This window comes from Protopterus annectens, chromosome 17.part0 (assembly GCF_019279795.1).
Source record: "Protopterus annectens isolate FY-2018-M chromosome 17.part0, PAN1.0, whole genome shotgun sequence".
In the NCBI taxonomy this organism is placed as follows: Eukaryota; Metazoa; Chordata; order Ceratodontiformes; family Protopteridae; genus Protopterus; species Protopterus annectens.
The window spans coordinates 509641819-509667098 of NC_056751.1; the positions used below are offsets into that span (position 1 = coordinate 509641819).

General features: G+C 41.1%; 1 protein-coding gene and 1 pseudogene across 1 annotated transcript in view; one reads left to right on the forward strand and one right to left on the reverse strand.

Moving 5' to 3' along the window:
- LOC122791833 overlaps positions 1-6145 on the forward strand; it is a 44808-nt pseudogene extending 38663 nt beyond the window's left edge.
- TBC1D17 (TBC1 domain family member 17) overlaps positions 1-25280 on the reverse strand; it is a 1580308-nt gene that overhangs the window by 473850 nt on the left and 1081178 nt on the right. The window lies entirely within an intron of this gene.

Here is a 25280-nt window from a genome sequence, read left to right on the forward strand (position 1 = left end):
TATAGGTTCATAGGTTCGTAAGATGCTACTAGGCTAATGACCCAAGGGTCTTTACAAGCCTAGCTGTTAAATCCCAATATAATATTATATGAGAGATATAGTCTATGCCTAAAGATAACCACAATTACAGAAGCTATTTGTTTTTAGAAAAAATGTACTCTAGATTAGTAGTTTGTGTACCCTCTAAGGGTACTCTGAGTAAAGTAGCTATTCAAACAGCACTTTATATAACACACTAAAAGAGAAGTATTACATCTGAATATATAACTGAACATTGGTGCAGTTACTAACCCTGTTAGATATATTTTTTTAAATTATTGCATGGCTTAGCGGTTTAGTATTTCTGTCTGAAATTCACATATGGCTTGCAGCTCCTGTAGGACTGTGTAGAAGATAGAAGAAAAAGACTAGAGGCATGATGTTTTGCATACACTGTTGCCTCAAGCTGCCTTTCGCTACTTTTTTAAAAATTTCTCCAAATCTTTTGGATTTCTAATACCATGACAGGAATGGACTCCATTCCCAAGTCAAAGTACGATTAAAGTTCATGAAATTAGTATTGTTTCAATCTTTGAGGTCAGTCAAAAGTGCTCTTCGCAACACCTGCAATGTCCCCAGTAATGACTCTTTCTGCGCAATTCCTATGGGGTTACATGTATTGTTAACATATCTAAATATGACTGTAGATTCTTTTTTATAAGACCCATTGCTCCTACTACAATTGGAACTGTCTGGGTATCTTTCTTCCACACAGCTCTCGTTTCTGTCTGCAGATCCTGATATTTTATGACTTTGTGTCTCTCTGTACACAAGACACTGTAGTCAATGGGTGTGTCAATTTCAATGATCAATGCTACTTTTGTCTTTTCATAGATCACTATATCCAGTTTTCTAGCATCTATCTTTTGAACTGTTGGTAATGGGTGATCCCATGTGATGTCAACATCATTTTCTGTGATGCTTTGTGGCTCATTTTCATCAATTTCATCCTGTGCCATCCGTTGCTCTGCCATATGGGAACTCACTGGGTCTTCTCTCCATCCAGTGTGGACATAATCATGAAAAAGAAGAGCAAGGATGGTGCAATGTGTGGAAAGAGCATATCTGTTTGGGGTACTCAAAGTAGTGACAGATCTCAAAAATGTAAAAAAAGAGACGCTGAGTTAATGGAGTGAGTCTGAACTCTGAGGAAAAATAGTTGCAGAGGAGTCAGCTGAGGTGAACATCAAGTCTAACGGACTACACATCCTGTGGGATGGGCCCGCAACTGGTTGCATTTGGAGATTGGGCATGATAGCTTCAGTGTTGTGTACAATGTGGTGAATTGCTACCTGAGGAGCTGTGTAGAACAGAAAAAAAAAATCTGTTACAATTCTCCCAAGAGCACAGAGCTCACTCTGAGTTTTGGGTGCCTACAAGCTTGAAGCAGAGGCATGAGAACATAGTGGAGTTTAAGAAGTGTGCAATGCAGTTCGTTATAACGCAAAGAATGAACTATGGCAATAGGTAGTTTGAGCTGTACTTCCAGGCTCAAGCTGATAAAAATGTCACTGAAAGGTGAAAGAATCATGGGTAGTTCTTCAGAGCCATACTACCTGTGGTTTGTAAAGGAACCGTGTTAAGATAGAGACTTGAATCAGTACATACTGTCACAGAAGTTAGACCAGGCAACAAATGGTAGTTTTACTCTTCAATTAATGAATACCATTGCATTTCTACACAAGAACAATGTTGTTCATAGGGACCTCAATCCAGAAAACATTTTGATAACTGAGAAATTTGGGTTTCCTGTTCTTTAAGTGGCAAACATGGGACTTTGCAAGATTTGTGATGGGTTGAGTGCAAAAGGAAATGAATAGAAAGGTGAAAATAGGCATGTCAGTGTACACAAATGCTGTTTATCTGCTCCTTGCGGTTCTAATTTCTAACATGGCACCAGAGGTCTGTAAAGGACACTATACAGCCACAGCTAACATTTTTGCTTTTGACATCATGTGGGCTATGCTTGAGTAGATAACATTTGTTAATGCTGAAACAAAGAAAGAAATCTTGGGTGCCTATGTTCTCCAGCGGACTGAAATCATGCCAGTTGGGGAAACTTTGGTAGAGAACCCAAAGCTGGAAATGCACATTCCTCAGAAACCCAGAACATCCACGTCACAAAGTATTAAACAGCTTCTTAAGGATATGTGGTCTGTTAACCCACAAGATCGATCTGATGCTTTTCAGCTAGAGACCAGTGAGGATCAAGCTTACCTTTGGTGCTTGACAGACAGCAAAAAGGGACTGTTTTATATTTTTCACAAAACCTCACCAAGGTAACACTGATATATAGACTATATTTTATATAGCACAGATCATGGACAGAAGTAGGTTAAAAATAAAAAAAAATAACTGGGTGCACAAGACCCAGGATAAAAAAGTGCCCAATCCTGGTAGGCGCATTGGTTTCAGGACTGGAAAAAAATGAAAGTGTAGAATCCTCAGGAAATTCCTACAATGGGTGAAGAAACTCCACAAAATCCAAGAATGGCAACAACTTGAAACAAAAACAACAAAAAAATATGTATAAACCAACCAGCAAGAAATCAACAAGAATTAGCATGCAACAACTTTTAATCACCGCTTTTGATAACAGACTTAAGAATAGATTCACACACAAACTCTATTATATAACAAGAATCACCCAATCAAAAAAAATAATTAATGCTAATTAAAACATTCCATTAAACAATTATACATATAAAATGTATACAAAATATTACATAAGCATATGAAAAAACTTGTGAAATCATTTGAACTAATTCTTGCTTATACATAACCTACTGTTTTTTAAAAAAAATATAATGTTAATCATGTCAATTAACCCAGGAGTCTTGTCTGCCTCCAATTTTAACTGCCACAAGGCCTCTTTTTGTTCCAAATAGTTCTTAAAATCACCTCTCCTTGTTCTAAAATTGACAAAAGAAACGTCTTACATTTACTACACTCCAAAGTATATTTATAAAGTGCATTTTTGATGTCTTTCATCTTTAAACTATACAAATGTTTCCCAATTCTTTCATAAAGTGCCCTCATGGTCATACTTATATAAAAAGCAGGGCAAGCGGAACAAACTAATATAAATTATCGTTCTAGTCTTACAATTAAATCTACCTGAAACTGGCAGGGTGCAAGATAAACTGTCCAAAAACACATAGGGCCCTTCCAGAATGTAAATACACACATTACATCCCCCACATTTAAACATCTCTCAGTAAGGGAACTAGGAGGTATTATTTTAGTGCTATCTTTCGGTAATAAAGTTTTTAAGCCAACATTGTTTTTATAAACAAATTTAGGCATAGTCCCTACCACTTTATACAGATCCTTATTACCCTGTATAATCTTCCAATTATTTTGTATAATGGACTGTATGCCTACACTATCAACAGTCATATCTAAACTACACACTAATTTTTCTATTCTCATCATTTCCAACTATAGCATCCTCATGACTAACAAATGGATGCTTCAATACAGGTGGATAACACGTACTTCTCTTACTATTTCCATTTCTGTTTCTTTCAAGTGCTTTCTATCATGCCCTTAATACTAAATAACTCAGTTAGAAAGGCAAATTCTTCCCTTAATTGCAATTCATTACTGGTCATTCTGCCAGCCCTTATGCACTGTCCCCTGGGAAGGTTTTTCTTCATAAATAAGGGATGGTTACTTCTCTGATGTAAATATTTGTAAAAGTCATCTTTCTATGAATACTACTTTCAAATTCCTTTCATTCATCATTCCATTTTAACATGGCATCCAAAAAAATAACTTGCACTCCACATTCTCCAATCACATAACTAAAAAACTCAGACTGACCATTCAATATTCCTATAAATTCCTTATCAGCATCTGGGGAACCCTCAATAATAAAAAAAAAAAAAAAAAAAAAAAAAAAAAAAATCTACAAAACACTTATCTCTGTCAGAGGGGGTAGGATTTTCTGCTGTTGAGGCCTTAACTCCCTTTGGACCCTGTGAAATAGTTTCAGGATCAGCAGCAGTGTTTCTAAATAAAAATTTATGAGAGTCAGGGGACCCTGTAATATCTGTCAGGCTTACAGGGAGCCAGAGGTAAGGGGCCAAGCTTGACTCCGACAACACATCATCCACAATGTCTAAAACAGGGGGAATGGCTAAAGGCTTGTGCTGAGGGAGAAGAAGGAAATCCCTGAGCCTTTTTTTTGATTCTGAGAAGTCTTGACTGTCCCAGTGAAAATGCTCTCTTAAAGTATTTCTCCAAATGAATAATCCTCAGGAGGAGATGCAGATGGAATAGACTCCTCAGCATTAGAATCCTCATAGGGAGGTATAGATAATTCCTGATCAGAAGAGGAATCAGAAGAAATAGAAACCTGATCTGAAGACTCAATCAGTGTCTTGCCTAGGCCTCTTATCTGGAGGGAGATGGGTACCCCTGATCAAGGTAATAAGGTTTTCAGCTATTTTGATCATATGTTTTTTAGGCATAGAGGCCTGTGCACGTGGCTCATGCGTCAGTTTTTTATTTTTAGAAGTTGCTTTTGTCTTTGGTTTTTGCAGCTGTCGTCGGTTTGATATACAAATGTTGAGGTCTGAATACACCCTCAGAAGCCGGTGCCTGCTCAGCGGCTCTGGACCCATCCGAGGGAGATACATCCGTCGGTCCAATACCTTGAGTATCTTGCGGCATGCCGGACTCCACATGGATGTTGGTAGAGGCCTGCGACTCAAAGGTAGCGGGTTATCAGGGGCTGCGAAAGTGCCTCACTGAGTACCAGCGAACCGACTGGCTTAGGAGAAGCTTTGTCGTCGGTTTTGGATCTCGACTGCCTTTCTCTGTCCTTTTCTTTGCGTTTTTTATGTACTCCGGTAGTCGGATTGCTATCAGACGACATTTCTGGGTAGTTAAATGTTTCCAAAATACTTTGATACAAAAATATACCGACACTTAATAGTGCGTTGGTTAAATCTAGCACAAAACCGACAGCCAGGCACGTTGCAATCAGAGCCTAAGCAAGGAATACAGTATAAATGGAAATCCTTATGAGGTATTTGCTTTCCACAAGTAATACAATTATTAACTTTTTCTGACATCGGTAAAAAGCAAGAAAAAAGTTTCTCCAACAGGGTACTTAGCTTTAGTGAAGACTTCGGTTCTGAAACTCAAACTCAAATATTTCAGTAGTCGGCTGACCGGCACTTGCGAAATGCTTCTGCTTCGGGCACCGCGCGGCAAGAAAGACTGAAGAAAATGGCATCAGCTGCATGCTTTATACACCTGACGTCATGGAAGAGAAGACAGCAACCGACGCAGGACCCAAGACTTTGGAATTCAGGCCAACGGAGGGCAGCATGCCAGATTACCCAAATGTAATGACTGCAACAGTGAAACACGAAGAACATCTTATTAAACAAAAAAATAATTATCCAAGCAACACGTCTATTAAACGTCAGCAAAAAATTAATATTTTGACAAGGAAAATCAGTAAACCTATTTAAAAATTCCCTAATATAATCTACCCCTAAATCATCATGCAGGATAGACATGAACAGGGAGCAGACATCTTAGGATCAAACTTATAACCGTCAACAAACTTTCGAACTTGAAATAAAAAATCCCAAGAATCTTTTACATAAGAACCCAAACGTTGTACTACAGGATTCAATATCGCATCAACCACCAAAAAAATGCCTTCAGTAACATAATTAGGGACTGACACAATAGGTCTGAAAGGAGGATTTACAATATCTTTAATGCAATTTCGGAATCCCAAACAATACTCCAACTTTGAGATTCTCAACATTACAAAAAATATATGTTTCTAAGTCCAGATGGCCCTCCATTAAACTTTCACATAAAAATGAATGTACAACCTAAAACCTTTTTAATGTCAGCCATTTTGACCCTAATATACTCTAATTCACTGTTTAACATATTTTCAATATTAAATGCAGAGAAAAATACCAGTGTGGAAACACAACAGTCACAGTTCAAAATATTCACAGTTGAAATAGGCAGCCAACAACAGGCAGCAGGTAAAATTTCTCATGGATTTCATTTGATGAAAAACTTAACAAATTATAAAACTCAGTGTTGTACCTTCTTAACTGTCCGTTAACGAATTGGACCTCATTTGCCCCCTTGTTTTCAAAGTCATGGTTCTCTGTGGCTTATCCTTTTTTTTGAAAAGAAGTTTTAGTCTGGTCCTACTATTAATAGCTTCTAGAGATCTCTTTACAGATGCAGAATACAAAGGAAGCTCATCAAAGTCTTTGTTTCTGTAGCGTTCAATGTTACAGTTTCCCGTGTTCTTTAGAAACCTCAGTGACGAGATCAAGTTCCTTCCTCATTGAGGAGTGTCTAACTTCCAGTTGGTTAGCTGAATGAGTATTCTGCTCTCTCTTATGGTTGTCTGTAGCTTTGATCTCATTTCTCACTACAGCAGTATTTTGTGGAGATGTGGGTAAGACAACAAGATACATCGGTACATGGTGTGTATGTGTGCGTGCATTCAAGCTTGCATGCAGGGTGTACATGTCGTAATAAAAAACTGGTGAGAAAGGATGGCATTTCCTAGCTACCCTGCACAGGAGGGTTGTGTCCATGCATTTGGCTTCCTGCAAAAGGTGGGAGTTACTGACTATTTTATTTTACATTTGTTTACAGGGAGAGTTCGACTGGGCATACAACCCTTTTTCAGCAAAGGCCCGGGGAGAAAAGCTCCAAGGTTAGTAGACAATTTTGTTAGTAAAGAATTTTATAATACAATGAAGTACAGTAACATAAATTCATAACGAAAAAAGAAGAGGTGATCAAGTGGAAGACAAGACCAATTATCTTAGTTTACATTTCATCTGGAAGACAGTTTTTATAATAGTAGCAGATAGTGGCACTGTATACTCGTGCACAATTAAGTTCATTAGTCTTATGTACAGTTACATAGCAAATTGAAGATTTAAAATCTGCTTGATATTTACAGTGAGAAAGAAGGAAATAACATAAGATAGTCATAGGACTTAATTTTCCAAGCTTATTACATATGCAAGTAAATTTTAACATAAGCTAGTACCATGGTTTGGCTACCCATGCTCATCCAAGTTCAGGAATTTGTGAGGTGGACTTTCATGTGATGCATGAAGATTTTTTAAGCTAGTTATTGTTCTGATGTCAAGTGGCAAGGAATTCCACTGTTTAGCAATGTAGTAGGAGTGGACGGCCACGGTGGTGCAGCAGTTAGCATTGCTGCCTCACAGGAAGAGGTTCTCTGGTTCGATTCTTGGCTATAGTGCCTTTCTGTGCAGAGTCTGCATGTCCTCTCTGTGGTTGCATGGGTTTCCTTCGGGTGCTCCGGTTTCCTCCCACATCCCAAAGACATGCTGTAGGTGGATTGGACACTCTAAATTGGCCCTAGGTGTGAGTGTGTGCATGTGTGTGCCTTCTGTGGAAGGTTGGGCACCGGGCTGGCAACTCGACACTGTAAAACTCCACTGCCAATCATGAGCGGACAGATGATCCGCTGTGGTGACCACTAACCGGGAAAAGCCGAAAGAAGAAGCAGCAGCAATGTAGTAGGAGTATAGAGAGTCACCTGAGCTACTTTTACTTCTGGTTACTTCAATTAGAGCTTTATTAGTGGATCTTAATAGACAGGAAGTTGTATGGGGGATGAGGAGGCCTTTGTAGAGCTGGAGTTTTTTTGGGTTTACAGAACATCTGGTGGGCGGTAGAGAGTTGTGTGAGGATGAGTTGGTGGGATAGTTCTAACCAAGATAGTTGTCTTAAGGCCTTGCAATGGTGGATTCTAGGAGGGCAATTAGTGCCAAATGTTGCTATCTTATTATGGCAGACATCTAGCTTGGTTAGGTCTGATTTGGAAAGGTTGGTGAGGATGGGTGAAGCGCACAGTAAAGATGACAGAAGATGGGTTCTGGCTGTAGTGTTCTGGAGTTTGCGGTCAGATAGTTTTTGGATCTGTACAGGGTACCTATTTTTATGTACTTTTTTTATACTTTGGGCAATGTGCAAGTCAAATCTCAGATTTTGATCAATAATAACACCAAGAAGTTTGGTGGACGGCAGTGGCTCGATCAAAGTCTTATTGCTAGACATGATATTGAAGTAAGTGGAATTGGTTTCAGGTTTAGTGGGGTGGAAGATCATACGTTTGGGTTTTATTTGGATTAAGGATTAATTGGGCATCTGCCAACCATGATTCAATAACACTGAAGGATACTTGGGTTATGTTCTGGAGTACAGGCAGAGCATATTACTGTGGAGTCATCTGTGTACTGTATAAGAGTGGCTACCATACAGCTTGTTGCCAATCTGTAAGGTAGTTCTGGAACCAGGCTAGTGTGGGGTAGCTTAGATTCAGTTTGGAAAAGACAGTTAGCAGTTTGTTGTGAGAGACTTATTGAAGGCTTCTGATAAGTCTAAAAAGATTGCTGCCTGATACTAGGCCACCTTTGTTTCTATGTTGATTGATGGTGTTGGTGAAGCTAATGAGGGCTGTGGTGGTACTATGGTTAGGGCGAAAGCCGTGCTGGGTATTTGTAAGTAGTTGACATCATCAATGGCTTTTGTAACCCCACAGACATTGCAGCACTGCTCTGTAGAGAGGTGAGCAAAGCATAAAGCTTCACTGGTACATGGGATGCATTTGTTTTTGTGTGTGCATTTATGTGACTGCATTTGCATATGCGTGCATGTATGCTTGGTATATACAGTGAAACTGGGAACTGTGGAGCAAAGCTGAACTGATGCATCTCCTTGTTGACTTGCTCTAAAGAGATTTATCAGTGGAGCAGGCTTCCTTCAGTTGCAGGGGGATGTTCTAAGCCAAGTGTCAAAAGCTGCCCTTTTTTTTTTTGGTTAAACCTTTTGCTGAATTATCACTTAAGACACAGGCAAACATACACTTAAGTGTCAATGGCTTTGATCCCTCACTGTTATTGCAGGAGTGTCTTGTGGAGAGGTGGGTAAAAGCAATACAATTTACAGGTACGTGTTTTGTGTGTAGTGTGGGATCATGCATGCATACAAGGTGCACATGGTGTAAGAAAGAACTGGTGAGCAAAGAAGGAACAACAGCTACCCTGCTAGGGGGAGAATTATGTCCATGTAGTTGGTTTTCTGCAATAGGTGGGGGGTTACTGAAATGACACTGTCAATAACTTCTGCCCCCCCCTCACAGAGTTTGCAGCACTACTTTGTGAAAAGATGGCCAAAGCACCAGACTTCACCTGTATGTGTACGCGTGTGCCTGTATATGCATACAGGTATGCATGGTGTATATGGTGTGATGGTAAACTGTGGAGCAAATCTGGACACTTCATTGCTGCTCTGCTGTTTGGAGAGTTGCATCAGTGTAGTGGGTTTCCTGCAATGCGTCCAGGGGTGATCTGAATTAAGTGTCAATAACTTTGATCCCCACGGTCATTGTTTTGTGGAGAGGTGAGTAAGGCCACATGCTACACTGGTACATGTGTGTGTGTGTATGTGTGTGTGTGTAAGGGGTAGTCCCAGTGTAATGGACATCTGTTTTGCAAAGACTGTGTTTGTAGTCATGGCAGGGAAAGCAGCAGTTGCTGTGGCCACATTAACCATACAACACTGTCTTGTAGACAACTGGCCACTGGCTTATAGTCATCTCACATATTCCACATCAGAGTGTGAGCGAGTGAGTGCGCATTGCATATATGGAGTAAGAGATCTGTGGAGCAAATTTGGACTGGCACCTGCTTGCTGCCCTACTTGTGGGATAGTTGTGTCAGTGTAGTGAGCTTGCTGCAAGATTTTGCACATTTTAGCCGTTACAGCACTGTTTTGTAGAGAGGTTTTCATAGCTCCACTGTTCACACACACACGGCTTGTGTGTGTTTCTGTGTTCCTGCTGGTCAAACTGTAATGAAGACCTTAAACATTATGCCAAACCAACTCAGTGAAAATCAAGTTTTGAAACTGTGAGCTGACAGACTGCTGAGAAGGCAATGGGCATCAGATGTCATAAGACTTGGTTCCCATACAAATGTAGTGACACTGCCCATGAATCACTGTTTTGTGAAGAACTGGCCACTGCATCGTGGTTATCCATTTGTGCAAGTGTGTGTGCGCGTACGTGTGTTCACATGGTGTAGCAGAAGTGTGGAGCACAGCTCTACTGAAACCAATTTGCTGCCCTCCTCAGTAGGACATTTGTTAAGTGCAGTGGTCCAGCTGCAATAGTGATGGGGGGCATCCAGTGTGGATATCCACCAATTGCTTTGGTCTGCCATAGCCATTACAGCAGTGTTTTCCAGAGAAGTGGGAAAAGCCTCATGGTTCAGTGGTATGTTGTGTGTATAGATGAGTGACTGCGTGTTTGTGGGGATTGGAGGTGTGCATCTGCAAGTTCAGTGTGAATGTTACGTATGGTAAAACTGAGAGATTAAAAGGAAAATTATGCTCAGTGTGGTCCTTAGAGATTTCATCACTGCTTGGTCGAGACGTATACAATGCCCTGTGTTTGCCAGTACACTGTCAGTGAGTGCCCTGTTTGGAGTATGTGTTACTGTTGTGTTTACTGCCACAAATGCTGGTACTATTTCAATAAATGTGTGTCAAAGTATGTACATGCTTGATTTGCGGTAGCTGTAATGGACACCAAAAGGGTAGGAGTGTTGGGTCAATTATCACCATACCTCTCTAGTGTCCATAATCTTGTCCCATTAATTTGCTCTGAAACCCTACAATCTGTAACGCTTTTTCAAAAAGGTATTGGATTATCAACAAATAATGACATTTATTACATTTAAAAACTTTTTTCATTAGAAAATGAATGCTAATGCATGTACTCATATTTCGTGACATTACTAAATCAGCAGTATTGCTATTTGAAAAGTGTTTGACTTAGGACATTTCTCCTTGATTCTGCTGTTGACAAGATGAGAGAGGCATACAGAAAAGTAACAGAAAGTAGTGGTCATAAGAGACACGGCAGGTCATTGTTAAGATGAAACAGAATTATTTCACTGATGTGCAAAAAACTATCTGAAATAACATAGTTCGGATCATGCTATAACAGGATTACTATGCAAAGATAACCATGTGAGCAGCCAGACCTCATTTCAGTTTGTATTTTTCACTGGGCCCATTTTAAGAAATGGATATTATGACCCAAACTCAGGACTGATCCCCCCCCCCCCCCAAAAAAAAAATTCAGAGCATAACTTAAGAAGCTCTCCTTAATTGGCACTGCAAGACTATCTGCAGAATGGATTATCCATGAATTCTACTTTTTTTACTCCCTCCCCTTTAGATTTAAGTAAGGTAAGGAGTGGGATCTGTGGGGATGCAAACTCCCTCTTGCAAAAAGAATTAATGCAAGTCTCACTGACTGAGGACACCACAGAAGTACTTCATTATGAAAGCACACAGCTGACATGATAATTTTATCATCAAAACAGTTTAGTGTGGGGGTTCAGTGCATTAAACGTATGCCAAGGCATAAGGCAGGCCAGCATAAAAGAATCTACCTAGGTACTGTACGATTGTTGGCTCTATAGCCTCCACAGCTGCCATCTTCCAAGAGGTGCACCATAAGGAGACCCTAATCCATTTGCACAGATAAGATTGGAGTGTCAAGTCTTCTGGTCTCCTACAAAATTCACAGTTCCTCTCTTGAAAACTTGTCCTTAAAAGGCATCAGGCCAAGATAATCCAAGCTAACCACCCGAGGTTCTTCAGTTCTCGATGCACCAATGCTCCTTGCTTTTCTGTTAGAAAGATGCGGATTTGTTGGAGCTACACTGATCCTGGACCAGATGGAAGAAAAATGGTTGTCCTAGCCAAGGAAGAAATAAAACAAGGACCCTAGCTCTGTCTGTCTAGCTATCTGCAGCACTTTGAGGCTCATATCTGCTTGTCTAGGTGCACTGAATATTTTTACAGCTCAGAATTCTTCTGTGAAGTGAAATGATCTATAGCAGGAAGACTCCATCTTCTGGAAAACTTGAGGTTCCAGTCTCCACTAATGACAGAGTCCTGTTCAGTTTGTCTGCTACTGCACTCTGGCCTGACAGAAAGTAAAAGCTAAGAGATGCAAGCCTAGATGGGAAACTACCTTCCAGATCATCACAGTCAGTTGTATTGGTTTGGCTCTTGTGCCATTATCTGTTTGCTATATTTGTCTCAGGCTGTCAGACTGTTTTGAAAGTTCTCATGGCCAGTTTAAATTCATTGGCTTGGATCACCCAAGCTTCAGTCATAGCTTCCTGAGCAAAGCAGCATGAAGTGAAGATCAATATGCGATGCTGCTTTAACACTGCAGACAGACAGTAGTGTTGATCTACCAGTTACATCTGCATGGGCCAGTCTCACAGCCTGTTTGAGGAAGAGTGAGATAGGTGCTACATTAACAATCCATCCATCCACTCCATTAAGATGAAGGGAACATAGTGTAAAAATAAGACAGTGGGGTATGGAGAGTGAAATCCCCCACATAGCAAACACAGCATCACATTACTCTGTGGTTTGACAAGCATGAGTACACATACTGTGATAATTTGTGCACCTGAGCTGTCATTTACAAAATGATTTAGCTTCCAGACCTGAGAAGAAAACTCTCAGCTGCGAGGCCCTGTTCTCTGGTAGAAACAGTTTGCCAAATTTTGGATCCAGTACGGCCTCCTAATATTTATCCCTTGATCAGGGTCATGTATGACTGAGCAAGTCTAAAGAGAACTCCATTATTGGTTAAACACTGCAAGGCATACCCCAGAGACTTTTGAATGTCCTTTACCAAGGCTGCCTGAATCAGGCAATCTATTACATAAAAGTAAATGAATTCCAGGGCCCTGAGGTTGTCAAACAATACAGCTAACCATTTTGTGAGCACTCCAGGAAAGCATATATACCAAATGGCAGGAAGGTGAATAAGTAGTATTATATAACGACCCCCCCCCCATTAATATTCCAAAACGTGCACGCTGATTGGTCAGCATGCACGTTGCAAATAAGAGTTATAGTAATGGAAAAAGGTCCAGTCGCCCGGATTTTTTCCATTAGTATAACTCTCTTTATTTTACAGCAACAGAGAACACAAGATCTCTGTTGCTTTTTACGCACTATCTTGCTATGTTAAACGAGTTTAACATAGCGAGACAGCTTTAAAAAAAGCAACGGAGATTCTCTGTTGCTTTTTTTAAAGCTGTCTCGTTATGTTAAACTCCTTTAACATAGCGAGACAGTGTGTAAAAAGCAAGGGAGATCTTGCTTTCTCCGTTGCTTTTTTCAAAACTGTCTCGCTATGTTAAATGGGTTTAACATAGCAAGACAGCTTGTAAAAAGCAACGGAGATTCTCAGTTGCTTTTTTAAAGCTGTCTCGCTATGTTAAACTCCTTTAACATAGCAAGACAGTTTGTAAAAAGCAACGGAGATTTTGCTTTCTCCGTTGCTTCTGCCCACAGCTCTGATGTACTACGTAAGCATACGCATGCGCAGTACATCAGAACTGCCGCAGAATACCAGACAGCTGCGGAAGGGCAGCAAAGAGGCATTATACAATGCCATTATTTAAGAAAAGTAATTATTTTTTTTCTTAAATAATGTCATTGTATAATAGCAATAACCCACTTCTGGGTGTGGGTAATGCTGGATTTACCCACGGTTGTCTTTGTTTGGCCACTCGGGCTTTGCCCTCGTGACCAAGCCACACCAACCGTGGGTAATCCAGCATTACCCACACTCAGGCGTGGGTTATTGCTATAGTATTTTCTTGCTCAGAGCTACGGGTAGTGTCTGTGGTCTCTGTGGAGAATCCAACAGCATTCCATGAAAGATCTGATTACATTATCACAACTGCCCAGCAACCTTGCTTATACATGACAGATTAAGTAAACAAATGCTTTTAGCACAAGTACTTGAGTTTATCACATTACAAGCAAATAAAAATTAAACACACACTGTAAAAATGCTATTATTATTATTATTTTTATTTTTGAAGGGGAAAGCTTCCCTGCATCCTGATGTGGGAGGAAGAGTTTTGTCCACATACCTCTCTTACCTTATTACATTCAGTTTGCGGCCAGTGCACCTCAGGAAAAAAAGTAATTATTGAAGAGCAATACAAAATTTCTTACATGGCAGTGATAAACAACTTACTCTTGACTACAGCAATGAAAACATACTACAGATTAAGCTGCTCCATATGACTCTTAATGTGAAGCAAAAGCCACCTCAGGCTATTATGACTCAGCAATTACTGATCTGAGAAACTGTGACATTAGCAAATAGCTGTAAGCCCCTCTGTGGGTAAGGGAGGTGGTGGTATGCATAACTGAGAACTAGAATTAACTAAAAGAATTCCTGGCAAAAGCAGTGGAAGCAAGGACTACATGTTTAACATCTTGAATCTAATGACAGTCCATCTTTTTTTAGAAAGAATAGTTGTGTAAAATCTTACCATAACCATAGATGTTCTTCTCTTCTATATGCTGCAGTATTCATAGCATGAGGGAGTCCACCACCAGCTGACTCGTACGTCCGACCAGTATACAAAAGTCTAGTGCTACTGTGAGGTACGTGCGATGCTGCACATCAGCTAATATACATTGGCCATAAAGTGACATCAGGTATAAAGTGGACGTCAACCACATAGAGACCTCAAAACTGAATGACACAGGAAGCACCAGCCTGATATTGGATAAGAGAAAACGTGCCAACAGGAGCCAGGCAAACATCAGGTGAAGGCAGGAGGGGAAAAGCAATACTGCCGCATATAGAATAGAAGGACATCTATGGTTATGATAAGATTTTACACAACTATTTTATGCCCATCAGTTCATATGCTGCAGTATTCATAACATGAGGGAGAGTACTAAAGCTCATGCAGAGAAAAACTTGGCAGAGAAAAAAACATTCTCCACAAACCCATGTAGAATAGCACTGGCAAATCCAGCCCTGGACCTGGAATAGCCATCTAATTTATAGTGCTTAGTGAAGGTATGAACAGAAGACCAGGTAGCTGCTTCCAAGACAGAGCAAGTGTCCAAGCCTTTAAAGAAAGCCCCAGAGGAAGACACTACTCTAGTGGAATGTGCCCTAACAAGAGAAGAAGAGATTCTTTCCATGGGCCACATACCAGAACAAAACAGCTTTAGAGGTCCAAGAGGAGATAGTCTGCTTGGAAACAGGTTGGTCTAGGGCGCTTGAGTGATAGGAAACAAATAGGCGGTCAAGACTTATGGATTGGTTTGGTTTTGTCCAAACAGTATCTGAGTTGGCTATGCACATCTAAAGTGTGTAGGATCCTCTCACTGGAGGATTGAGGAGAAGGGAAAAAGGTTGGAAGGTTAATGGATTGATTTGAGTGATAATTCATTTACCACCTTGGGCATAAAGGAAGTGCTAGTTCTTAAAGAAACCATATCATTGTAGAAAACTGTGAAGTGGGAAGAAGACATTAGGGCCTGTAACTCAGATACCCTTCTGGCAGAAGTAATGGCTATGAGGAGGACAGTCTTCCAGGTGCAATGTTGTAGACAGGAAGCACTTGCTGGCTCAAAAGGGGCCAAGGTAAGTTTCTCCAAGACAAAACTGAGATCCTAGGGAGGAGGAACTGGTTTCCTTGGTGGTCTGATGTGAAGGATGCCTTTTAAGAAAAGTTTAACTTCTAACCTGGAAGCTAAAGGAGGAAATATAGGCAGATTTGCAGAGATAGCAGAAAGATGGGCTTTTAGTTGAGAACTAAGACAACCCACTCTTCATTAATTCATACAGGCAGAACAGGACCACTGGGACCCCTATTAGCAGTGGTTGTAAATCTTTTTTGAGACACCAGATGGAAAATATGTTCCATTTGGAAATATAGGATTTCCTAGTTGTGGGTTTTCTGGCCTCCTACAGAACTTGAAGCACGTCCTCAGAAAATAGTTGTCTGAAGGAAATCAAAACCCTATCACCCACAGGGTCAGATTTAGAGATGACATCTGTGCATGTACTAGAGTTCCCTTGGCATGTGTGAGTAGGTCCATTCTGTGGGGTAACTTGTGGAGATTGCCCTTGGCCAAATGCAGGAGAAGGAGGAACTAATGCTGTCTTGGCCAAAAAGGGGTCCCAGCAAGATTTTTGGTTGATCCTGCTGGATTTTCAACATGACCTTTGGGAGAAGTGGGAAGGGGAGGAATGTATAAAGAAACATCCCCTTGCAATTGTAAGACAGAGTTGTCCACCTTCCATGTCAGGGGATCTGGAACCCTGGCACAAAACCTGGAAAGTTACCTGTTCACAAGGAGGAAAAGGGGCCTACCTGAGGTATACCCCACTGAAGGACCATGTCCAGAAACACATCCATGTGTAACCATCTACTCATGGGATTGAGTTGTGGACCTGCTGAGGGTGTCTGGCACAACATTCTGAGTTGAGGGAATGTAAACACTCTCTAGGGAGAGTTGACTCTGTAAAGCCAACTCCCAAGGCCTGTAATCCCAGTCTGTACAGGAGGTAAGATTATGTTTCCCTCTGTTTGTTGACATACCAAAGGGCCATGGTATTGTCTGTAAACCACTTCAAAACCCCTGGGGAATGTAGAGGCTTATAAATTTTGAGGGTAAAAATCAAGGCCCTCATCTGTTTTATATTGAAATACTCTCTTCTTTGTGGTGGAGACAAAAAGTACAGCTGTGTACACTTACCATATATGTAGATGTTAGAGTGTATTCACTGTTGCAGTCATTACATTTGGGTTATCTTCTTGCAGTAGCCCTCAGTCAGCCTGATTAACAAAGTCTTGGGTCCTGCTTCGGTTGCTGTCCCTTCTTGCATGATGTCAGGTCGTCAGGGGTATAAAACATGCAGCCAACGCCATTACATCAGTTTTTCTTGCCCCAGATGTCAGGTGCCCCCCTAATGGGAAGCAATTAAATCTATAATACAAGGATATACCTCCAACATAAAAGCAAATACACCAAAAATCTTTTTGAGCATAAGTAAATGAGAGTACAGGTATAGCCTAAAGAAGAAAGGGGGCTGGAGGGAGGGTAACCAGGACTGCAACAGTGAATACACTCGAACATCTACATTTATGGTAAGTGTACACAACTGTACTATGTTCTTCGTGTTTCACAGTTGCAGTCATCACATCTGGGTAGATTTCCAAAGCTAAAGGATGGGAGGAAGAATTTAGATAGCATTAGGACTGGGAGGAGGAATTTAGATAGCCTTAGGACCAGCTTAAAAGGCCCTGCAAGACTGCAGTGGCTAAAGCCAGCTCTGGATTTAGAGAAAACTGGAAAATGGTAATGCTTCGTGAAAGTATGTACAGAACTCCAGGTAGCAGCTTCTAGGATGTCCCTGGTAGGGACACCTCTGAGAAAGGCTGTAGAGGTAGATGCAGCCCTGGTTGAATGTGGTCTAATCCCCTGTGGGATAGATTTTCCATGGTGCTTACAGCAGAAATGAATGCAATGGCCTATCCATTTAGAAATGGTTTGCTTTGAAATAGCCTTCCCCTCTGCCCCTGCAGCAAATGCCACCAGCAGTTGTTCAGATTTCCTTTGAGGTTTAGTCCTGCCCAAGTAAAACCTAAGTTGTCTGTGCACATCTAAGGAGTGCAGCATCTGTTCCCCCTTTGTTCTGCGAACTAGAAAAGATGGCAAATGAATGGACTGATTAAGAGCCACACTGGATACAACCTTGTGCATGAAAGAGGGATTGGTCCACCGCATGAAAGATGATGAAAGGCTCCACTGCCATAAGGGCCTGTAATTCAGATACCCTTTTTGTTGAAGTGATTGCTAAAAGGAAGGCTGTTTTCCAAGAAAAGAATTTTAACTCTGCACTTGCAGCTGGCTCAAAAGGAGGAAGAGTGAGTTCTTCCAATACAGAGTTAAGGTCCCAGGCTGGAGTTGGGGCTCTCCTGGGTGGTCTTCAGTTTTTGGCCCCTCTGAGGAACTGCTTGAGCAGTGGATGAGAGAAGAGGGGTAGGTTCTGTGTTGTAATGAGCTGAAATGGCTGAGGCATGAATTTTGATGGAGGAAAAAGAAAGGCTCTTGTGAAGCATCTCAGTTAAGTTGTTTTGTTATTCTTTCTGCTTTTCCCGGTTAGGAGTCGCCACAGCAGAACTCCGGTCCGCTAATGATTGGCAGTAGATTTTTTTTACGGGTGCCGAGGTGCCAGCTCGATGCCCAACATTCAACAAAGGCATGCCCATTCTACGCGTATCTTTTGAATGCCACTCAACCGCGGGGAGGACATGCAGACTCCACATAGAAGGCGCTCCAGCCGAGAGGCGAATGGGAGAACCTCTTGCTGTGAGGCAACAATGCTACTGCTGCACCACCGTGGTATTGAGGTAAATTAGGCGCTGTTGTGCCCATCCCTTGAGTCTGGTTCCACGCACAGAATCTTTTCCATTTTTCAGCATAAGATTTTCTAGTACTAGGCCTCCTTGCCTCCAAAATGAAATCCAACACTTGTTTACTGAGGGATGGTAACAGAGAGATTAGGTAATTAGCCAGGCTGCCAGGTTCAGGGTTTGAAGCTGAGGGTGCAGAATCTGGAGCTCCTGCTGTGACAGCAGGGTAGGGGTCTGAGGCAGGTGCCTTGGAGCCAGCAGTGACACACTGCGCAAGAGGGGGTACCCAGTGTTGGCGTGGCCAATCTGGTGCAATCAGTATCGTCCTTGGTTTGTCCTGTTTGATCTTTAGTAGTACTTTGGAGAGGAGAGGCAGAGGAGGAAAGGCATAAACTGATAGATTTTTCCAGCTGAAGGACAGAGCATCCACTTTCCAAGCTTGTGCAGAATTTGTCCAATTGGTAGTTCTGGGGGGAGGCAAACAGGTCTATATCTGGGCTCCCCCACTTGTTTATCAACATGTTGAATGTCTCTGGTTCCAGTTTCCACTCATGTGGGTCCATGAGATTTCTGCTTAGTTCATCTGCCAGTGTATTTAGTATTCCTGGCAGGAACTGAGCCTGATGATGCACTTGGTAGGTCAAGGCTGTGTTCCACAGAGTCATGGTCAGTCTGCAGTGGGGGTATGAATGGGTACCCCCCTGCTTATGTACCACATAACAGTGGTGTTGTCCATCTTTACCATTAATTGTCCTGGAAGAATGTGGCCCTTAAAGGCTGTCAGAGCATTCTGTACAGCTAACATTTCTTTCTGATTGATATGCACGTGCATTTGATTTGGGTTCCATTTGCCCTGAATGCACTTCCCTACCAGGTGAGCCCCCCCATGCACAGTCGGATGCGTCTGTTGTTAGGGTTTGGGCGGCAGGGGGCAGAATGAATGCTAGTCCCTTGTTTTGGTGGCAAGCCTCTGCCCACCAAAAGAACTCTAAGTGTAGGCAAGGTATGATAAGAATCATTGCTTCTAGATCCTGAGAATGTTGACACCATAGGCTTTTTAGATAATATTGTAGTTTCCTCATATGCAGTCTTGCATATGAAATTAGCAGAATGCAGGAGGCCATGAACTCCAAGGCTTGCAGTATTTGCCTTGCAGACAGCAGGGTTTTTGTGGCCATTAGTTTGAAGTAAGTTGTCAAATGAATCTGTTTCTCTGGTGTGAGGAAAGCCATCTGGGAAGTTGTGTTCAAGCTTGCTCCCAGGAATATTTGTTGACAGGGTACAAGATGTGATTTCTTTTAATTTATGGTGTACCCCAGACAAGTTAGCACCTTTTGTACAAACGCCAGATGATTCAAAAGTATGTCCTGGCTTTCTGCCTGAATTAGACAATCGTCCAGGTATGGGTATATTTGAATATTTCTTTGCCTGCAAAATGCAATGACTGGAGCTAGGCACTTTGTGAATACCCTGGGCACAGTAGAAAAGCCAAAGGGCAGTGAAGAGAACTGATGGTGCATGTAGTCTGCTTTGAAGCTTGGGTATCTTCTGCAAGATTCCCCGATTGTGATGTGCAGGTAGGCTTCCTTTCAATCCAGTGTTGCCAACCAGGCATTCTTGCCTAGCATAGGAAGCAACTGGTGAAGAGTCAGCATCTTGAATTTTGGAATCACCAAAAAGGTGTTTAAGATAGAAAGGTCCAGGACAGGATGCCATGAGTTGTCTTTTCTGAGTACCAGGAAAAGTCTTGAGTTGAAACCTTGTCCCTTTTCCTCTTCAGGTACAGTTTGAATAGCATTTATGCTTACGAGAGAGAGCACTTGCTTTTGAGCCTCTGCCCACTGATTTGGGGGTAGATCTGGCCAACCGTTTGGGGGTTGGTAACGTGTGGAAGTGAAATCTGTATCCTTGGGAAACTATATTAAAACCCCATTTGTCCTGGGTAATGAGTTCCCAAGTTTTTGAATGCAGAGCAATCTTTACCCCTAAAGGAGCAGTCAGTTGAGAAGTGCTTGGAAGTTTTAAAGTTAAGTCCAAGTCCAAGGAGTTAACTTCCTAAGTCCAATGGAGACCCCCACTGCTTAGTCCTGTGCGTACCCTGGGACTGAAGCCTGGGTGTTCTGCTGGTTCTGGGTTTGGACTGAGAAGGTCTGGAAGCGGCAGGAAAGGACCAATTCTTAGAGGGCCAATACCTACTAAATCTTGGAGGCTGTACTTGTAGGAAATCTTTAACAGTTTGCATAAATTTAGCTTTTTCCTCCATCTTTTTAAGAACTACTTCTGCTTTGTTGCCAAACAGGCGGTCCTGATTTAAGGGAGCATCCAACAATTTAGCTTTAACATGATCTGGCAAAGACTGCTTCTTAAGCCTTAAGCCAAGCATGCCTTCTAAGTACAGACCCAGTGACAGCAACCCTACAAGATGCCTCTAGTGAATCAAAATCACATTGCAATGTATGTTTTCCAACCTGTTCAGCAGAATGCATTAAATCCTGTAAATCCTTATTTTCAGCACAGTCAGGAATCAACATAATTTTCTGTTTAAGCAATCCAATAATATGCTGCTGATACTTTAACATATGAAACTGGCAGTTTAAGGCCCTAATGGCCAAGGTTGCAGAAGTGTATACCTTCTTACCCCATCTATCCAGCGCCCTTGAATCTCTATCAGAGGGGGTAGGATTTTTGGCAGTAGTAGAATTAATGCCCTTGGGTCCCTGTGAAATGGTCTCAGGATCCACAGTAGGATTTTTAAAAAGGAACTTGTGAGAGTCAGGAACCCTGTAATATCTATCAGGCTTTCTGGGAGCAGGAGGTAAAGAGTCAGGGCCAAGCTAGATTCCGAAAAGGCATCATCAACAATGTGTAGTACAGGAGGGATAGCTAAAGGCCTGTGTTGGGGCAGGAGTAAGAAATCCCCAAGCCTCTTTTTGGAATCAGAGTAATCCTGGCTTTCCCAGCGAAAATCCTCCCTAAGAGTATGCAAGGTTTCACCAAAAGAGAAATCCTCTGGGGGGAGTGGGGAGCAGAGGGAACAGAATCCTCTGCATCAAAATCCTCATAGGTAGATAAGGGTAAATCCTGGTCATCAGTGGAAACAGAAATTTCAGAATCCTGGTCAGAAGTATCATAAGCAAATTCAGTCCTAGGTCTCTCAGAGGGGGAAAGTTGGCTTCCCCTGATTAAAGTAATAAGGTCTTCAGCCATTCTTATCATTTGTTTTTTAGGCATAGAGGCCTGACTATGCGGTCTGGGCGTCGGTTTAATAGGCATGGTTTGAGTTTTAGGCCTTGAAGAAGAAGATGGCGTTGGTTTACTATGCAAGCCAGCAGGCCTGAATACACCTTCAGAAGCCGGTGTCTGCACAGCGGCTCCAGACCCATCCAAAGTAGAGACATCCGCAGGTTCCACAGTTGAAGCATCTCACGGCATACAGGACTCTGAATGGGTCCCAGTAGAGGCCTGCGAATCTGAAGTAGCGGGTATCAGGGGCTGCAAAAGCACCTGAGTACCGGCGAACTGGCGACTAGCTTAGGAGAAGCATCGTTGGCAGCTTTGGACCTAGGCGGCCTGTCTCTGTCTTTATCTTTGCATTTTTTCGGACTGTCGGTAGTCGGATGGCTTACTGAAGACATATCTGGATAATTGAACCAAGTATCAAAATATTTAGAAGTGTAAATATACCGACGGCAAACAGTTCGTTGTTTAAATAAGGCACAAAACCGACAGCAAGGTACGTTGTGGTCAGGGCCAAGGCAAGGAATACAGTTATGTCTTTCGGCTTTTCCCGGTTAGGGGTCGCCACAGCAGAACTCCGGTCCACTAATGATTGGCAGTTGATTTTTACGTGCCGAGTTGCCGGCCCTAACGCACAACCTTCAACGAAGGTACGCCCATTCACGTATGTCTCCACAGAAGATGCTCTAGATGAGAATCGAACGGGACAACGTCTTGCTGTGAGGCGACAACGCTACCGCAGCACCACCACCGTGGCCAGGCAAGGAATACAGTACAAATGAAAATCTTTATGAGGTATTTGCTTTCCACAAGAAATATAATTACTGACTTTTACTGACATCGGTTACTTTGGTTCTGAAACTCGAAAACGAAAATTTCAGGAGTCGGCCGACCGGCACTTATGAACTGCTTCTGCTACCACACGGCAAGAAAGACTGATGTAATGGCATCAGTTGCATGCTTTATACCCCCGACTACCTAACTTCATGGAAGATGAGACAGCAACCAACGCAGGACCCAAGACTTTGATAATCAGGCCGAATGAGGGCTACTGCAAGCAGATAACCGAAATGTGATGACTGTAACAGTGAAACACAAAGAACATTGGGCCTTGACCCTGCCTGGAATAGTTTTGTTAACAAACGGCAATAGCTTTAGACAACCATTTTGACATGGTCTGTTTTGGTGCAGGCTGTCCCTTCTTCTTACCTTCACAAGAAACAACTGATTTGATGGTCAGAACAATTTAGTTCTGTCAAGACAGTACCCGAGTTGTCTGTGGACATCTAAGGTAAGTAGTATCCTTTCTCCCGCATTTTTAGGTTCAGAAAAGGAAATAGGGAAATGGACAGTTTGGCTTAAAGTAAATTACCACTCTAGGCATAAAAGGATTAGTTCCCAAAGAAATCCTGTCCCTATGGAAAATGAGAAAGGGTTGGCTCACCATAATAACTTGCAACTCAGATACCCTTTTTGCAGAGGTCACAGCAATCAGAAAATGTTTTTTTCTATATTAAGAACCTCAAGTCAGCCAGGTTAGCTGGTTCATATTCAGAAAGTGTTATCTTCTCTAACACAAGGAGATGTCAAAGGTTTTCTTGAAGGTCTCTTACGCAAAAATCTGTTCAAAAACATTCTGACATGAAAATGCACTGAAAGAGGAGGATCCATGGGCAGATTGTGCTGAAATGGCTGATAAATTAACCCCGATACAGAAATAAGAAAGGCCATAAGATTAGACAAACCAATTTTAGTAATAAACATTTATGCACCGTGTACCTCACAACAAAATTTTTTGATGGTTATTTATAATCTACTTAGGTCCTTCCCTAATCACTACTATATTTTAGGGGGTGATTGTAATTCTATTCAGGATCCCAAAACAGATGGAACTAACACCAAATCTAAGTATAATACACAAGCCACTACAGCACTTTTTGAAATTAAAAATGATTTTGGTTTATCTGATCCCTATTCTAATCTCTTCTCACAAACAGGCAGTAAAGGGTTTACATTCTTCTCTCAATGTTATAAGAGTTGGTCCAGACTGGATTTCTTAATATCTGATATTTTTTTACGCTATGTTCTGTCGTTCCATACAGAACCTAGGTATTTATCAGACCATTCTAGAATTACACTAGTTATAGACTGGACACATAATTCTCCAAAAAATACTACAATTTGGTGGCACCTGAATCCTAATTTACTTAATAAAAATGATATTAAACAAGAAATTGAAATTTTACTTGACAAATGCATCCTATCCATTGTAGAGGATAACACGCTGACTGACATAATATGGGCTACCACTAAAGCCTTAATTAGAGGGATGTTAATTAATAAATCTGCATTTCATAGGAAAACCACTATTAAAAAAGAAAATAGTATTAAGGGAGAAATTTCTAAACTTGAGATAAAACTTCAACAGAAGTACTCACCGGACTTAGAGAATATCATATCCCAATTACTAGGAAATTTATTATCCCTCCAAGCAGAGAACCTGACGTATCACGAGACCAAAAACATAGCAAATTACTCGCAATGGGCCCAACTCCCTTCCAGATTTTTAGCAAGATTACTTAACCATCATAAGCCTATCCCAAATATCTCGGAAATTAATTTTCATAACAATAAATACAATAATACACAAGACATAATTAAGGTCTTTGAGGAAATATATGAAGATGTGTATAACCCCACTCCTGCCTCATATAATGAACAGGAATTGCACTTATTCCTCAAACAATTAATATTTCCTAAAATTAATGAACAACAACAGGATCTTCTGTCAGCTGAGTTTACACAATCGGAAATTTTTACAGCTATTAACAGTTTGAAATGTAATAAAGCACCGGGTCCAGATGGTTTCTCAGCTGAATTCTACAAATGTTTTATTTCCAAAATCTCAATTATTTTATACCACCTTTTCGCTTACATTATACGTTTTGGCATCACTGACTTGCATTTGAATGCATCTAGAACCATCCTCTTACCCAAATCGAATACTGATACGACTAATCCCCACAACTATAGGCCCATTTCTATTATTAATCTAGAGATGAGAATTCTGGCGAATATATTAGTTACTAGACTTAAATCTGTTATTACAAAAATTACATCTCCAGAACAATCAGGGTTTATTAATAATAGACAAACAGTAGACCAAACTCTTACTCTTGATGCTATGATATCTCTATCTCTAGTAAATCATACTCCCTTATATACATTAGCTACTGATGTGTCTAAAGCATTTGACCGAATTAACAAGCAATTCCTGGCATCTATTTTACCAAAATGTAACATTCCTACACAATTCATCCATTACATTAATACTCTTCATATGAGGGCTTATACCACTTTACAAATAAATAAATATAGCTCAAAGAAACTAGAAATTAATAATGGGATAAGACAGGGATGTCCGTTATCACCTCTTTTATTTAATATATTTATTGAACCATTGTTTTTGCTAATAAAACAAAACACTTTTCATAATATCCCTGTTTTATATAATACAGAAATTGCACTTTCCGCATATGCAGATGATTTGAATATTTAATACTCCCTTCCCAGTTCAGACTTTAATAAGATAACAAAATCAATAGAGATTTTCTCAAGATTCTTGAATTATGAGATGAATATAGATAAATCAATAATCTTTCCCTTAAATTACTATTCACAATA